The sequence below is a fragment of the Ovis aries genome, chromosome 2 (assembly GCF_016772045.2).
Source record: "Ovis aries strain OAR_USU_Benz2616 breed Rambouillet chromosome 2, ARS-UI_Ramb_v3.0, whole genome shotgun sequence".
NCBI lineage: Eukaryota > Metazoa > Chordata > Mammalia > Artiodactyla > Bovidae > Ovis > Ovis aries.
The window spans coordinates 144,925,073-144,943,832 of record NC_056055.1 but is presented as its reverse complement, the minus strand read 5'-3'; the positions used below and the strand labels follow the sequence as shown (position 1 = coordinate 144,943,832).

Genomic DNA, 18,760 nt, shown 5'->3' with positions numbered 1-18,760 from the left:
GGGAAACCAGACAGTCTGGAGGGCCATCATCTTTTCCTTCAAAGCATATTTGTGATCTTTCCCAAAGGGGAGGGAAAAGATTCCATGTTATCTTGAAAAGTTTGGATCATCCCTCAGAGGTGACATCTAGGCCACTGAAGAAATGACTCAGATGAGACATGAGGCAAATTAGAGGGAAAGTCCCCAGATTTCCTTATGGAGAACCTTGGAGCCAAGTCTCTCATGAAAAGATTTCTGTACCAAGAATCCACACTCTTCAGTTCAGTTCAGTCACTCAGTCGTGTCCGATTCTTTGCAACCCCATGAATCGCAGCACACCAGGCCTCCCTGTCCATCACCAACTCCCGGAGTTCACTCAGACTCACGTCCATTGAGTCCGTGATGCCATCTAGCCATCTCATCCTCAGTCATCCCCTTCCCCTCCTGTCCCCAATCCCTCCCAGCATCAGAGTCTTTTCCAATGAGTCAACTCTTCGCATGAGGTGGCCAAAGTACTGGAATTTCAGCTTTAGCATCATTCCTTCCAAAGAAATCCCAGGGCTGATCTCCTTCAGAATGGATTGGTTGGATCTCCTTGCAGTCCAAGGGACTCTCAAGAGTCTTCTCCAACACCACAGTTCAAAAGCATCAATTCTTTGGTGCTCAGCCTTCTTCACAGTCCAACTCTCACATCTATACACGACCACAGGAAAAATCATAGCCTTGACTAGACGGACCTTTGTTGGCAAAGTAATGTCTCTGCTCTTCAATATGCTATCTAGGTTGGTCATAACTTTACTTCCAAGGAGTAAGTGTCTTTTAATTTCATGGCTGCAGTCACCATCTGCAGTGATTTTGGAGCCCCCCCAAAACAAAGTCTGACACTGTTTCCACTGTTTCCCCATCTATCTCCCATGAAGTGATAGGACGAGATGCCATGATCTTTGTTTTCTGAATGTTGAGCTTTAAGCCAACTTTTTCACTCTCCTCTTTCACTTTCATCAAGAGGCTTTTGAGTTCCTCTTCACTTTCTGCCATAAGGGTGGTGTCATCTGCATATCTGAGGTTATTGATATTTCTCCCGGAAATCTGGATTCCAGCTTGTGCTTCTTCCAGCCCAGCGTTTCTCATGATATACTCTGCATAGAAGTTAAATAAGCAGGGTGACAATATACAGCCTTGACGTACTCCTTTTCCTCTTTGGAACCAGTCTGTTGTTCCATGTCCAGTTCTAACTGTTGCTTCCTGACCTGCATACAGGAGTCTCAAGAGGCAGGTCAGGTGGTCTGGTATTCCCATCTCTCTCAAAATTTTCCACAGTTTATTGTGATCCACAGAGTCAAAGGCTTTGGCATAGTCACTAAAGCAGAAATAGATGTTTTTCTGGAACTGTCTTGCTTTTTCAATGATCCAGTGGATGTTGGCAATTTGATCTCTGGTTCCTTTGCCTTTTCTAAAACCAGCTTGAACATCAGGAAGTTTGGGGAAGGATATTTCTTGAATTTGCCATGTTCAAATCTATTGGCTATCTCCAGACTGTGTTGGAGTTGAGAAAACAAAGTGAGACTCTGTGGGGAAAAAAATTTCCCAAATTTCTGCACACAATGGAAAATTGGATGGATAACCATTAAGTTTAACCAAGCTTTGTTCAATAATCTTTCATTAATATACACATATTAAAACAATCCATTGTAACTTCAAAGAAATTAGCCAACTTGGTTTACTAAGAGTTTCTTTAATATTATAAAACTGAGGCAGTGGGTACTGCCAAGTCCCAGGCATATGGCTCCACCATGTGGATGAGCCTCTGCAAGTTACACTGACAATTTTTTTAAAAGAAGTTAGTCATAATGAAAATCCGAGATCAGAGGCCAAACTCTCATTTTATATGTAAGACAAGAGAACTCAAGAGCTTAAATGATTTACCCAGTCACACTTCAACACTAAGGCTAGCAGCTTCGGGTTCTTTTTATTAAAGTAGTTGCATAAACTAATTAAATCTTACTGTTATTTCACCCATTCATTTATTTTAATTATTAAATAATCAGATTAAGCATGTTCAATGGGTATGCCCTTCATTTTTGTCTGCTCAGAATCTAACACCCCTTTTTATTGGGTAGGAATCTTGTTATGGAAATACCTTTGGGGAACCAGAAGGAACATTCATTTCCTCTTCTCACCCCGAGAGCTAAGATGCAGACATGTCTCTTAGGTTTGGTCCGCAGGAAGCTTTATATGGGAATGTTGGAGCTTTAGGAAGTGACAAAATCAGCGGTAGATGAGGGTTGCTCTGGAGGCAGCTGCGCAGTTAACTCACAGTGGTTCCAGGCCTTCATGCTAGAGCAGCAGCCAGGACCCAGTGGCAGCGCTGCTAATGGGGATATTCTGTCCAGGCTGATCCTGAGGGAGAGGCTTAGCTGCCTTCTCTGCTTCCCAGTCTCTAATCCAGGCCCCTTTCCTGAGCGTGATTCTCTAGACTGATAGACTGTCTGAGCCAACATTTTTTTCTTCCAATGAAGTCCTTTTCTGCTTTGTAGAATCAGAGTAGGCTTCCGCTATGTAAGCAAGACCCCAGTTTAAACAGAAACTGTTAACAGTGAGTTGCAGCACAGAACCTCAGTGAAATTGGGCAGGATCCAGGGCTTTTACCTGGCTTTGTTGAGGGTGAAGGAATAGAAATTCTAGTCATTTTAGAGATAGAATGTAGATCTGCCTGATTCTAGTATGAAGAACTGAAACAGCTAATTAACTTATTTCTTGTGGTTCCTGGGAATGAAATCCTCCCACTCTCTGGCCATCATGGTCTTGTGGTTGCCAAGAGAGGCCTTATGTAATTCCTTCAGTCATCAGCCTTCGTCCTTGAGTCAGTCCAATCTAGGTACCAGGTATGGGGGAAGGAGACTTCAGATGGCTCCAGCCCATAGTTAATGAGTCATCCTCAAGCTCGGGATATCCTAACTGAGGCAGACATCACAGGACAGGGGAAAACCTTCCCCAGGGTTCCACCTGAATTCTTTACCTACAGAATTCATGATCCCAATAGAGTGATTGCTTCAAGCCACTAAAAAAATAAACTGAAAGTTAGTCACTCAGTGGTGTCCAATTCTTTGTGACCTATGGAAGGTAACCCACAAGGTTCCTCCATCCATGGAATTCTCCAGGCAAGAATACTGGAATGGGTTGCCATTTCCTCCTCCAAGGATCTTCCCGACTCAAGGATCAAACCCTGGTCTCCTGCATTGCAGGCAGATTCTTACTGTCTGAGCCACCAGGGAAGCCCTAAGCCACTAAATTGTAGGTTAGTTCTATAAACACCAAAGATAATCAGAACAAGAACCTATGCCAATCCAGTGGCTAATGAAACTAGTCAGATAGCCAGGCAGTTGGAAAGAGCAGGATTGGAGGATGACGGAGGAGTTTGGGGAAAGCGTATGTTGAACAAATCTGTGCTCTCATAATGTGAGTACCTTTCTTGGGAGGTTATATGTTCACCACAAAGCTTGTGTGGATATGTGACCCACTCCATAAATATAGGTTAATCTCCTTTCTTGGCAATGTCAGTGGGTTCCTGAACCAAATGTTTGTCATAGAGGGAATAAAGGTTATCTTATCCCTGGTTTCAACAACATGGAGTTCTCATCAGTGGCCATCCAGCTACAGGGAACACTCCTTTTTCTAGTATCAGTAACTGATCATGGGCTTCTAAAAAGCATTATACCTAGAGAGACCAAAGAACAATTTAATGTCAAACAGCTCAGCTGATAAAGAATCTGCCTGCAATGCAGGAGATCCTAGTTTGATTCCTGGGTTGGGAAGATCCCCTGGAGAAGGGATAGGCTACCCACCCCAGTATTCTTGGACTTCCCTGGTGGCTCAGCTGGTAAAGAATCCACCTGCAATGTGGGAGACCTGGGTTTGATCGCTGGGTTGTGTAGATCCCCTGGAGAAGAGAACAGCTACCCACTCCAGTATTCTGACCTGAAGAATTCCATGGGGTCGCAGGGTCAGACATGACTGAGCAACTTTCACTGTTTACACAGAACACCAGTCATCTTTATGGTATGGGGAGCAGAGAACAGCAATTTTTCCAAATTGCAGCAGATATTCTGAATTTATTTTTGCTTTCCCTTATCATTTTTCTCTGTCATTGTGCCACCTGTAGATTAATTGGTTGCCTTATGCAAAGACATGGTACCCCACACCAATAGTTTCAGTTTAAAGGAAGTCATTTTTTAAAGAAACAGGAAGTCAACGAGTTAATGTTCCAGGGGTTCACTGTTCCTTTTGCATACCGCATTCCTAGTCACTTAGGTAAATTTCACCTGAGAGTCAACAGTGTGGGGGTTTGATGTGTTGTCCTGCAGGACATGTTATACACTTTGAATAAATGATTACCACATGGAGTTCCTTTTCCACTTAGAATATTCAAGTCGGAAACTCTAGGGTTTGAAATTGGGATGGAGATTCTCGGGGTTATATTTATTGACTCTCATGCCAATTGTTTGCTTTCTATCCTTTTGATTTTAGATTCTGATGGAATCGTTACATGAGGATTGGAATTCCACTGAATTGAAAAGTAAGGCTGAACCTAATCAGATTGGGTTCTTCATGCCCTATGTGTGTTTGTGTGTGTATGCTCAGACACGTCCAACTCTTTGCAACCGCATAGGCTGAAGCCTGCCAGGCTCCTCTGCCCACGGGATTTCCCAGGCAAGAATACTGGAGTGAGTTGCCATTTCCTTCTCCATGGCATCTTCCCGACCCAGGGATTGAACCCACATGTCCTGTATCTCCTGCATTGCAGGGAGATTCTTTACTGCTGAGCCATTGGGGGAAAAAACAGAAACCTACAGAGAAGGACTTCCCTGGTGGTCCAGTGCTTGGAAACTCACCTTCCAGTGCAGGGGACACGTGTTCCATCCCCGGTCAGGAAACTAAGATCCCACTTGCAGTGGGGCAGCTGGGCTCAAGTGCCACAACTAGAGAGCCTGTGCTTTAACTAGAGAAGCCCGTGCACCATAATGAAAGATCCCACGTGCTACAACTAAGACCCAACACAGCCAAGTAAATAAATACTAAAAAACACCAACATCACTACAGACAGAAGATGATGACTGTTGCTGTGTTGCTATGTTTGTCTGTTCTCCTTAAGGGAAAATAGACTTACTGTCACAGTGGTGGGTGGAAGGAAATGTCAGTATACTGCAAGCTGACTTAAACAAAGTCAATGGGGGCTCAGCTCCCTCACCATATTGGGTAAAAATTCATGACCCACTGATACGCAAACTAAAGCAAAGGAAAGTATAATGGACAACGGGAGTCGCAGAATTCAGTTAAGGCCTCAGTCGAAGAAGCCATGGTTACTTGTGCTGTATCACGTTGCTTTCTTTGTGTTAGTGTTTGCAGCCAAGAACTTGGACTGGTACAGTCTCCAAATTTGGTGTTAACTCATTTTTCTGGAAAGTGATAGAAAAATCACAGTCCAGTTTAAGTTTATAGCTATTGGAGTAATATAAATTTGCATCGATTTTAAATTGTATTATCTAAGTTAATTATAATTTAGGAAGAGTTGCTGTATTTCAAGTAGACAGACATATAAATTTTCAAAATAGAATTTATTTGATTTAAATATTTATTTGACTTAAACATTTCATCAGGTAGTGAATGACAGTGACATGGGAAATTATTCATTTTTAGTATCATAGTATTTTATGATTAAAAATACTTATTTCTCAACTTTACATAAAATATTTTCTGTATTAATAATGTTTTAATAATACATTAATAATACTAATCTTTTCTGTAATAAGGGCATTTCAAATAGTCGCCACAATAAAAATAAACCCTTTTCTTAAATATTCTTAATAATAAAGTAATAGAATATGGAGAGTCCCAGAAAAACATCTATTTCTGCTTTATTGACTATGCCAAAGCCTTTGACTGTGTGGATCACAATGAACTGTGGAAAATTCTGAAAGAGATGGGAATACCAGACCACCTGACCTGCCTCTTGAGAAACCTATATGCAGGTCAAGAGGCAACAGTTAGAACTGGACATGGAACAACAGACTGGTTCCAAATAGGAAAAGGAATACATCACGCTGCTTATTTAACTTATATGCAGAGTACATCATGAGAAACGTGGGGCTGGAAGAAGCACAAGCTGGAATCAAGATTGCCGGGAGAAATATCAACAACCTCAGATATGCAGATGACACCACCCTTATAGCAGAAAGTGAAAAGGAACTCAAAAGCCTCTTGATGAAAGTGAAAGAGGAGAGTGAAAAAGTTGACTTAAAGCTCAACATTCAGAAAACGAAGATCATGGCATCTGGTCCCATCACTTCATGGGAAATAGATGAGGAAACAGTGGAAACAGTGTCAGACTTTATTTTTGGGGGCTCCAAAATCACTGCAGATGGTGAAATTAAAAGATGCTTACTCCTTGGAAGAAAAGTTATGACCAACCTACATAGCATATTAAAAAGCAGAGATATTACTTTGCCAACAAAGGTCTGTCTATTCAAGGCTATGATTTTTACAGTGATCATGTGTGGATGTGAGAGTTGGACTGTGAAGAAAGCTGAGCACCGAAGAATTGATGCTTTTGAACTGTGGTGTTGGAGAAGACTCTTGAGAGTCCCTTGGACTGCAAGGAGATCCAACCAGTCCATTCTAAAGGAGATCAGTCCTGGGTGTTCATTGGAAGGACTGATACTGAAGCTGAAACTCCGATACTTTGGCCACCTCACGCGAAGACTTGACTCATTGGCAAAGACTCTGATGCTGGGAGGGATTGAGGGCAGGAGGAGAAGGGGATGACAGAGGATGAGATGGCTGGATGGCATCACCAGCTCGATGGACAGGAGTTTGAGTAAACTCTGGGAGTTGGTAATAGACAGGGAGACCTGGCGTGCTGTGATTCATGGGGTCACAAAGAGTCGGTCACAACTGAGTGACTGAACTGAACTGAACATTAATATATTAAATTAAGTAGCTTATTATTGGGGAAAAGTGTGTCAAATTTATAATTCTAAGCAGTTTTCATTATTGAAGAAACCATAGTATACCATGATATTTGGTACATTAAACTAACATAGATATTTTAAGTTTTAAGAACTGATAACTAGGCTGTGGAATGGAAATAAGAATTTCATAAATGTTAAGATTATTTGCTACCAGAAAGGAAAATTAAGTGCTGCAGGGTACATGCTTTGGATCATACAAAGAAAATAACGTAATGATTTGGGGTTGTTGGAGTCTTTCAAGATAAATTGGTAGTTATGTAAGAATATTATTTCAGTGTTTACAGAGTAATTTATCACAGAAAAATGTTCAATTAAGATCCCAGAATGATTTACCACAGACATTTTAAGCATATCCAAACATTTTCCCATAAATTAAACATGATGTAATTGAGTGTTACGTTAGTAATGTACCGCTGTTGATTCATGTGGAAATCACAGACGTTTCACTGATTACTATCCTTTCACCATATTTAGTGTTGATATGATAAGTATTTTCACAAGATTTTCAGTAAGTCAACTTCAATGTACCATTTTAAAGATTGAAGCAGTTTTCAAAATGTCATAATCCATTTATTCAGGTTTGTATACTGTTTAGAACTTACAAATAAGTGCTATTAGGATTACTTCAAGTAAAACTATGTATTTAAATAAGACATTTACCCACGAGAATTCTTCATGTTTACCAGTACATGACTTGTGTGTGCTCAGTTGTGTCAGACTCTTTGAGACCCCATGGACTGTAGACTGCCAGGCTCCTCTGTCCATGGGGTTTTCCAGGCAAGAATGCTGGAGTGGGTTGCAGTTCCCTACTCCAGGGGATCTTCCGAGATCTGGGATTGAACCCTTGTCTCTTTCATCTCTTACTTTGGTAGGCAGATTCTTTACTACTGAGCCGTCTGGGAAACCCCGATATATGACTTATTATCTGCTAAATAGTGATTCTTTCTTATGGATATTCATTTTGGGTATTCTAACATAAACATAATTAAAGCAGTAGGCTATTTCATAATTTTGGTCTTTGGTTTTCCTAATAATCATACAAATTATTTAGCCCATCTTTATTTATATCTAGATAAGCACCCAGAACAATTTAGGGTAGATGATTGAGAGTTTATTTCACATGTAAAATCTTTTTTGAACTTTTAAACAAGGAAAAAATGAGAATGGAAAAGTTAGATGGAGCCAGGAATGAGGTATCTAAAAAGCATACACTTGCTACTGAACTGCAAATCTGGCTCCAAGCTCTCCAGCAGCCAGATATTCCTTAAATAGCTTGAGGCTGTCTTTACACAGAAGTGAAAACCAGTCTGAATGACCTTGAGGCTATTCAAAGTTAGTACAGTATAAGCTTAGTACAGTATAAGAAGATTATAAATGAACCATGCTTTACACAATAGATTCATTACTGATAAACTACAGAAACAAAAATTTTGTACATGAAATAATGTTATAAATATACTCATGGAGGGATCATAAATGATCCCTTTTAAAGAAAACCAAAAAATGATTCCTTGTGTAACATGGAACTAATACACATACTTCTCTCATGTGCTTAGAATTTTTAATATTGGATTTACCAAAGAGTCGATATGTAACATAAGGCCATCCTCTCATCTCAGTATCGTGGCAGTAGAAATATTTAATGTATGCACCGAAGGGAGTAGGTTGAGACTATGTAAAATCCTTTAACTTTTGTTTGTTTAGCTGTATTTATCATGTTTCATTGCTTCTGTTCAATTTTCTGAGTGCATAGGGCAACCTACAATTTAAATTCCTTTGTACAATACACATGTATTATCCAGTGTTTGAAAATAGAAATACACACATCTTTAGTCATATTCAAAGATAACTCTAACATTCACCAGTTATAGCCTACCATGGCAAACTCTAGATATTGAACCCAGTATCACTTAAAATATCTTACTGTTTTTTTTAAAGCCTTGCATTTACTAAAATGGGTAATCTTTTATGATCCTTGAAATAAAAACAATCAGATGAATTAGACAGTTTACATCTAAAGGGAGCTTTATGAAGTTATCAGTTTCCTATTTTGCAAGAGAAAAGCACAGGATGCCAAGAGTGTTTTCCTTCCTGTTGTATTCCAAGGCACCACACTGCTGCTGCTGCTGCTAAGTTGCTTCATTCGTGTCCGACTCTGTGTGACCCCACAGACGACAGCCCACCAGGCTTCTCTGTCCCTGGGATTCTCCAGGCAAGAATACTGGAGTGGGTTGCCATTTCCTTCTCCATTAGGCACCACGCTGAGCTAATGCATAATAGGTTCTTGGTATGTTTAATGAAAGAAAGAAAGTGAAGTCGCTCAGTTGTGTCTGTCTCTTTGTGACGCCATGGATTGTAGCCTACCAGGCTTCTCTGTCCATGGGATTTTCCAGGCAAGAGTACTGGAGTGGGTTGCCACTTCCTTTTCCAGGGGATCTTCCTGACCCAGGGATCAAGCTTGGGTCTCCTGCATTGTAGGCAGATGATTGTTTAATGAAGGTGAGGTATTTGAATATTATTTCATGATGACATTGCTTAAGTGTTCACCTATGATGATTAAATTAAGCTTCAGAGGTACTCTTATGAAAACAGAGAAATATGACTTCTATGTCATCTATAAAAGCAGTGAAACAGAAAATGTAACAGTGTTACATTCTCATTTAGAGAAGCATAAGTTTTTGTAATACTGTCTGGTATTTTCAAATGCTTAAAGAACTAAGTCAAAGAAAACAGTCAAATTAGAGTCTTTGCTTATAATCAAGACTTCGTAACAAAATGAAAAGTCTAACTTTTACTTATATTTAGTAAGTTGAAAAGTATTTTAGGGCAGTTGATCCACTTAGACTGAAAATGTTTCAATATGAATAACTCAGAAAATAAATCATTAGCAACACAGAATGAAAATACAATATTGCAAACAGACTAAGCAACAGATACCTGGCTAGTTTACTCCAACACCAATGAAATACTATTCAAACTGTATGACAAACAGTTTAGAAATCCAAATACTATAGAAATACTACTCAACTATATGACAAACTGTATACAGTAAGTGACAAAAGCTGTTTTAAGAACAAGTTGGAAAGTACACTTAATTTTCCCACAAAGCATTTATTTTTACTGTGTAAATGTTAGGTTGATACAAAAGTAATTGTGGTTTCAGACCATGAATTTTAAATCATTATAACTGGGCTCAAGCACATCTTTAATAATCAAAATAGGAACCATTACAATCAACACATTTTTGCCAGCAAGAAATAAGTTTGTTTATTCTTGTAGCGTAAAAATCTGTGCTTCAGGATTTGAAGAACTCTTGGAAAGTACTTTCTGCCTCCTGCTGGTTGTGGAGGCATTTTCCCTGCAAAAACTTGTTGAGATGCTTGAAGAAGTGTTGGTTGGTTGGCAAGAGATGAGGTGAATATGGCAGACGAGGCAAAACTTCGTAGCCCAATTCATTCAACTTTTGAAGCATTGGTTGTGGGATGTGTGGTCAGGCGTTGTTGCAGAGAATTGGGCCCATTCTGTTGACCAATACCGGCTACAGGTGTTGCAGTTTCTGGTGCATCTCAACGATTTGCTGAGCATACTTCTCAGATATAATGGTTTTGCTGGGATCAGAGAGCTATAGTGGATCAGGCCGGCAGCAGACCACCAGTGACCATGACCTTTTTTTGGTGCACTTTGGCTTTGGGACGTGCTTTGGAGCTTCTTCTCGATCCAGCAACCGAGCTGATCATCTCAGGTTGTCTTGGTAACATCCACTCTTCCTCGCATATAACAATCCAATCGAGAAATGGTTCCTTGTTGTTGCGTAAAATAAGAGAAGACAACACTTCAAAACAATGATTTTTTGCGGGGGGCAGCTCATGAGGCACCCATTTATTGAGCTTTTTCACCTTTCCAATTTGCTTCAAATGCCAAACGACTGAAGAATGGTCGACACTGAGCTCTTCGGCAACTTCTCGTTAGTTGTAAGAGGATTAGCTGCGATGATCCGCTCAGTTGGTCACTGTTGACTTCCAATGGCTGGCCACTGCACTCCTCATCTTCAGGGTTCTTATCTCCTTGGCAAAATTTCCTGACCCACCACTGCACTGTACGTTCATTAGCAGTTCCTGGGCCAAATGTGTTGCTGATGTTGCCAGTTGTCTCCGCTGCTTTACAACCCAGTTTGAACGCCAATTAACAAAAAAAACAGTCAAATTTGTTTTTTGTCTAACATCAGTTCTATTGTCTAAGATAAATATACACAGCAAGTAATGTCATTAGAAGGAAAACATAAAGTGAGAAATGGGCATTAAAATGATGTATAACATAACCACAGTTGTTTAAGAATGTATTCCCACGTCAAACAGCAAAGTTCAGCAATGCAAAAGAGCAATTACTTTTGCACCAACCTAATATAAAGAAATTTAAAGCATTTACTCTGTTTGTAACAGAATTTGAATAGAAGACAGGAATAATTAGAAGATGTTCTTAATGACATGAAGCTATTGTTGTTTAGTTCTTCTAAGAAAGTTAACCATAACCATAAACTTAGCCACAACCACTTAACCATGAAGTGCTGTTTAAGGGCTAGAGTTGAATTAACCTTTATTTATGTCCACTACTGAAAATGAAATTATAGCTAGTCAGCCAAGATATCTTTAAGCACACACACACACACACACACACACACACACACAAAATAGGGTGAGAATAAAGGTACATTAGTGAATTAACTGTAAATAACATATAGAAATAAAGGATAAAATAATTATATCAAGATGGAAGGTAAAGAAAAAAAATTTAGTAAAAAGTACTGAAAAGGGAGCCTTAAAGCCATATTGAAAAGAAATTTGTAAGAGGAAAGAAGAAAGGAGCAATATAAACATCTGCTGTAGTTGAAGGAAGAAAAGGAAGAAAGGGAGGGAAGGAAAGAGGGAGGCAGGAAGGGTATGATCTCTTTTATTTATTTATGTATGTATCCATTTATTTATTTACTTCTGGCTCTGCTGGGTCTTTGCCGCAGTTCACCGGCTTTCTTTAGTTGCCCTGAGTGGGGGCTACTGTCTAGTTGCAGAGCTCGGGCTTCTCGTTGAGGTGGCTTCTCTTGTGGAACACAGACCTATAGCATGGTCTCAGCAGTTGTGGCAGAGAAGGCAATGGCACCCCACTCCAGTACTCTTGCCTGGAGAATCCCATGGATGGAGGAGCCTGGTAGGCTGCAGTCCATGGGGTTGCGAAGAGTCAGACAGGACTGAGTGACTTCACTTTCACTTTTCACTTTCATGCATTGGAGAAGGACATGGCAACCCACTCCAGTATTCTTGCCTGGAGAATCCCAGGGACGGGGGAGCCTGGTGGGCTGCCGTCCATAGGGTCGCACAGAGTCAAACACGACTGAAGTGACTTAGCAGCAGCAGCAGTAGTTGTGCAATATGGGGTTAGTTGCCCCAAGGCCTAGGGGATCTTCCTGGACCAGAGATTTAATCCATGTCCGCTGCACTGGCAGGCAGATACTTAACCACTGAACCTCCAGGGAAGTCCAAGAGTAAGAGATCTCAAAGTTCACTACAAATTGAAGACCCTACTCCAGAAGATTGTTCTCAGTCTCTTTTCTCACCAGAGTGGCTATTTCAGAAGTGTAAGCTCTAAACATAATCGCTTTCCTTGGAGGCGAATGGCAAGGAGTTTTTAAAATCTTTGTTTCCAGTTTTGGTGTGTTTGGTTGGTTTCTGTCACTGGGGATAGGAAGAGAAAGCCCTATCTGTTCTTCTAATGGCAAAGAAAACTCTCCATTATTTATCTTATATTCTCTTGCATATCTCAAGCAACAGTTTAAGAAATTTAAAAAGAAAAAAAAAATCACCGAATCCTTATTCCTATTTTAACACCATTGCTTCCATTATTCAATGTTAACCTTCTAGTTTATTCACATCACATGGTATAATCAAAGTAAACAGACCATTTAGTGCTCTGATTTTTAACATGCTGTTTTTCTATGTTATTATGCAGTTTATATTTATCATTATTTGAGGGAATGAAATATTCCATGTTGTTTACTTGTCTATTTCTCTATTGTTGAACAATCAGTATGCTCCTTAGGTTTTATTTATAATTGACACTATATTTGAATTCTCTCTCCATTTATGGTTTTTTTTTTCCTTTTTAATTATTGCCTTAGGATAAATTCCCAGGAATAGGAGGAACTGTGCCAAATATTATGAACATTTATAGTGCACTTTGTAAATGTTGCCAAATTGTTTTCTAAAAGGAATAAACCAATTTATACTTTGATCAGCAGTATCTGAACATATCCATTTTCTCCAAAAGTTGACAGCAATTTTGCTTTATCATTTAACCACACACATGCTTTGGGATTTTTTTTTCCTCTACTATCCAAAAGGGATAAGTAGATGAACATGAAAAGAATGGAACTTTTAACTTAGTCAGTTTGGAATGACTGTGGGTTCTTGTTTTCATTCAATAGCTGTTGTTACATCCACTCAAAGAAATATTATGCAGGAATAACTAAGGATAAACACAAATGCTACATAGTAACATAAAAAACACATTCTGGAATTCAATTCAAAGGAAAAGGAAGACTTAAAGGGTTTGGCTTGTCCACTTATGTTTCCAAACCCACACCATCTGAGAGACAACTGTGTATACTCAGTCTCCTTTCATGCCAAAAACTTTCTTGCAACACAGTCTGTTTCCAAGGGTAATACAAATCTATTTTTCCAAGAACACTGCTTGCTGCCTAACCATTTCTAGCTACCTACAAAGTTTCAGGAGAGACAGATCAACTCTGAGGCCCTGTAACTTCTCTGGATGGGTGTAATAAGTCACTTGGGAACATTGCAAAACATTCTTTCTTAAAGAATAGGGCATCTATCTAATTCTTTTCCTGGTAGTTATCTATCTGGTCCTTTTCTAATTAATTGCAATTAAATTGTAAAAAAAAATTAAGGTATTGACTTAAACTGCAACATTAACAAAAATATCTGCTCAATATTAAACTCTTCTATATCCATTTATGTATGGTCAGGCCAGTCAAGACGGCTGTTCTCTTATTCTCTGCTCAACCAGAGAACTGTTGCCTCTGTAAGCCCCCCTGCTCAACCAGGCTCTGCTTCTCTCACATGAATATCCAATCCTCTTAATCATGGAACCTAATTAACTGCCTGCGTGCTTGCCCCTTGCCTCAGCTGCTGGTCTCCCTGGTAACTGAGCCAACCTGACATCAATTCTCCTATAAACAGAGGCTTCCTGCCCCCCCCCACCCCCACCCCCAGGTAGCAAAGGTTGCTGGCGTTTCCTGCTCGATGGCTGCCTCACACAGCACACAGTGGGATGCTGCTCCAGGACTTCACTTCAGACAAGTAAGAGCTCCTGTCCCTTAAGCCATTGGTGTCTCTGTCTTAACTACAGACTGTTTCTTCAGTCTTAAAACTGGGCAAGTACGACAAAGTTCTGTCTTAGTCAAAGCCGTGGTTTTTCCAGTAGTCATGTATGGATGTGAGAGTTGGACCATAAAGAAAGCTGAGCACTGAAGAATTGAGGCTTTTGAACTGCAGTGTTGGAGGAGACTCTTGAGAGTCCCTTGGACTGCAAGGAGGTCCAACCAGTCCATTCTAAAGGAAATCAGTCCTAAATATTCACTGGAAGGACTGATGCTGAAGCTGAAATTCCAATACTTTGGCCGCCCGATGCGAAGAACTGACTTATTTAAAAGACCCCGATGATGGGAAAGATTGAAGGTGGGAGGAGAAGGGGACGACAGAAGATGAGACTGTTGGATGCCATCACCGACTCAGTGGACGTGAGTTTGAGTGAACTCGGGAGTTGGTGATGGACAGGGAAGCCTGGCGTGCTGCATTCCATGGTATCACAAAGAGTCGGACACAACTGAGTGACTGAACTGAACAACACTTGCAGCCCAACAATTGGTGAGCCAGCCTGGTGGCCGAGAAAACTCCCGTAAATGTCAAGATGTTGGGAAATAAGGACAGGGAATGAAGGTTGCAGGGTAGCCCCCCACCCCCATCATGTGGAGCCCTGTGGCCACTGTTTATCATGAAAGGTATCTTTTTATTCCATTATGTCGATGAAATCCTGTTAAACTCGGAGTCTCTTGCCAGTTGAAAAGAAGCAGCCCCATGCTTGTGCACAGGAATGGCTGATAAGGACACTAACTTGCTTTCGCCCTTGCCACAAGATCTAGCCCCAGAGGAACACATTGTAAAATGGCCCTGGGACTGGCAGGTAAGGCCTTGGTGGTTTCAGTTTGCTGCTACGGATCTCACCTGTCTCCTGCTGGGCCCCACCTAGTAAAGCAACTACTCCAGGCTCTCTACCGGAGAAAGGCACCCTTATGTTACCACAGGGTCTGTCACGTCCCTTCTCCAGTATTCAGCACCAACTGTCAGCACTGTGAGTGGACAGGCGAGGTGGCCCTGCAGGCCAGGATGAAAACCACAGGCAGGGCTGACATTGTCTCAGAAGGCTCTTACTGCTTGTATTTTGCTTAGTGGTCGTGATCTCCCTTGTATTGTGCCTGTTAAACATCTTGCATTTCATCCTTAGTCTGAGCAGAGGGAATCTGTTCATGAACAGGTGGCTTCACTGCAAAACAAGTATGATTGCTGAGTTGCTAAAGCGAGATGACTGTGTCATCCTCTCTGGACTTCCATGAAAAATTGACTTGATAAGCATGTGACCTCCATCTCTTGGCCTCCCAATACTCTTTAGCTACAGTTTGTTGATTCTCTATGTGTGGTATATGGTTTCCATGTACCTCTACATCCCTGACTCCAGGGGTATCCAGGAAGATGGGTGAACGCAGACTATCAGAGTTATGCATGTGTGCAAGGATGAGTGTATAGTCAGGCCGCTCAAGATGGCTGTTCTCTTGCTTTCTGCTTAACCAGGCCCTGCTTCTCTCACATGACTATCTACTTCTCTTAATTATATGGCCTAATTAACAGCCTGTGTGCTTGCCCCTCGGAGAAGGCAATGGCACCCCACTCCAGCACTCTTGCCTGGAAAATCCCATGGACGGAGGAGCCTGGTGGGCTGCAGTCCATGGGGTCACTAAGAGTCGGGCACGACTGAGCGACTTCACTTTCACTTTTCACTTTCATGCATTGGAGAAGGAAATGGCAACCCACTCCACTGTTCTTGCCTAGAAAATCCCAGGGACGGGGGAGCCTGGTGGGCTGCCGTCTATGGGATCGCACAGAGTCGGACATGACTGAAGCGACTTAGCAGCAGCAGCAGTGCTTGCCCCTTGGCCCAGGTGCTGGTCTCTCTGGTAACTGAGGCAACCTGACATCAGTCCCCCCTGTTAGTGGTAGCCTCTTCTTCCCCGAGCAGTGAAGACTGCTGTCATGTCCCTCCCACCGTCTGTGCACAGTAGGTTGTACAACCTTACTTATAAGATCCCTCTATCCCTTAAACCATTGATGTCTCTGTCGCTTACTCTGGGCTTTTTCTTTAGTCTTAAGGCTGGGCAAATACAGGGCTTGCCACCCAGCAGTTTATAAGAATGGACCCTAGAACTAGATGGATTGCATTCAAACCCTAGCTTTGTCACTTAGCTATGAGATTTTGCATATTACTTAACCTGTCTTTGATTCATTTTGCTCACTTGTAAAATGAAAATAGTGGTACCACTTGTCTCAGGACTGGTACAAGAATTGAATCCGTTATTTTAATGATATCCTAGTGTCTAGAAGCACGTAATGAAACATTAAATAAATTGTCTCTGATGTTGTTACACAAGAAATCTTTCAGTACTGCGCTGGCTCCAAGCTCAAGAGTAGCTTACTAGTGACCTTCATTTCCTCTCCGTCATTTTTTCATTTAAAGTAATACATAACAAAGGGAAGAATTACAATAGCCGTCATGACTGAATGCTTATTATGTACCATCCACAATGCTAAGTGCTTCATATGCTTTATTTTATCAGTCATCACAATAACTGTGAAGTTGATACCAATTTTCAGAGGCAGTGACGAAAGCTTAAAGAAACAAGTAGTATGCCCAACACCAGCTAACTAGGAAGTGGCAGAACTTAAAAGCAGTCCTGCCTGTCAGAATATGTGCAGAAGAAGAGAAAATGTACTCAAATATCAGTGGTTTCTGGATCATAAAGTTGGAATGATTTTAAATGCCTCTGCTGCTGCTGCTGCTGCTAAGTCGCTTCAGTCGTGTCCGACTCTGTGCGACCCCATAGACGGCAGCCCACCAGGCTCCCCCGTCCCTGGGATTCTCCAGGCAAGAACACTGGAGTGGGTACTTCTATCTGTTTTATGTAGTAAGAGCATATTTCTCTGATAATATGAGACTTTGCATATTTAAATATATTTCAGATTCTGTTTCATAATGAATTTCTGTTTCATAATGAATAATAGTTCCTCTTATTGCTCACTCTTGTGAACCAAAAAGGAAGTCTATCTTTGAATCAGTCTTTTTATCTTTTGCACAAAGCAGTTCTATTACAGCTTTCTAAAAATGAATATAGTGTTTTAGAATCTGAATTCCATCTACTTGTTCTTAGCGCAAGCATCACATACACAGATTTTATTAAAATCAAGTTAACATCCAGCATCACCTTGAGCTTGGCATCGTAGGGTCTCCTTGCTGTTACCCCTAATACCTCTAAGGGAAAGCCCCTGCTGAATTTGCATGGGGATCAGCAACAGAGGAGAGGCCAAATGAAAGCCGAGACACAGCCTGGTGACACTCAGAGGAGGCAGGTGTGCCCCACACTCCCTCACTTCTCTCCCAGAACTTGTAACGAATGGAGAAGAGGCAAGAAAGGCAGTATGTGGCACATCAGATTCGTGGTTAGGGTCCGCTAACACTGACTCTACTGCCCGTTAGGTCCTGTGTGCTTCTACCAGCATTGTCCCATTTTATCATCCAAGACCAGTGTGAAATAGGTATAGTTAGTTCCTCTTACAGGTAGGCGCAGTAAGGATCAGATTCGGCAGCTTGCTCAGTCACCCAGAGGACAGGCAGCAGACTTGAGATTTGAACCCTGCTCTGCCAGTGGCCTACACTAATCTTTATATAGTGCCACCAACACTTGCATCATTCCTAGTGCCCAGAGACATGAGGCAGCCATCTATAAGAGCATTATACATAAGAGCAGATCCATAAGTTGGAATACTAGAACAACATTAGTAAGTAAATATGGGTCTGTCTATTTGCCTGCCAGTCTGTGCTTCCTTTGCTTTTTTGCGTAACAGCCTATTTCTCGATTACATGTTTCAGTTTGGATAGTTTTTGCTAAACTTATGATTCTTGGTATGAATTGCAAAGCAAAATTTCACTTATTGATGTATGATAAATCCTAGATCTGATTTATAGAAAACAAATAGAACCATAATGTTTCTGTAACTAGAACCAGAGTCCATGGATGTGCTGATTATTCCCTTCTCTGAGGTCTTCGAGAAGATATAACCAGTTCTGTGACCCATCTCAAAGGCTCTCATCATCGACGTTTCTGTCAATTTTATTATTCTATATATCTGTCAACAGGGAGCTTAAACAGGAGTGTGGACTTGTATTGCTTTCAGAACTTTATGAGGATAAGGACATTTTAGACAATGGAATATGTTACCGAAGTGTCTTATGAAGTTTTTTTCTTTTCTTTTTTTTTTCTGGGAGGCTGCGCTGTCATTTGCCTGGAATGGGTCAGGACAGTTCTGCCTGGAGGCAGGACTATGGACTCATTAACCTTCTAGCCCTGCAACTCTGTC

General features: G+C 41.0%; 1 long non-coding RNA gene across 3 annotated transcripts in view; it reads left to right on the top strand.

Annotated features, from left to right (window-relative positions):
* Window positions 1-18,760, top strand: part of LOC121818711 (uncharacterized) — a 95,050-nt gene that overhangs the window by 36,458 nt on the left and 39,832 nt on the right. For all 3 annotated transcript variants that reach the window (XR_009599603.1, XR_006058770.2, XR_006058771.2), the window contains exon 4: window positions 4,507-4,555. This is a non-coding gene — a long non-coding RNA (uncharacterized LOC121818711). The remainder of the gene's footprint in view (window positions 1-4,506; window positions 4,556-18,760) is intronic.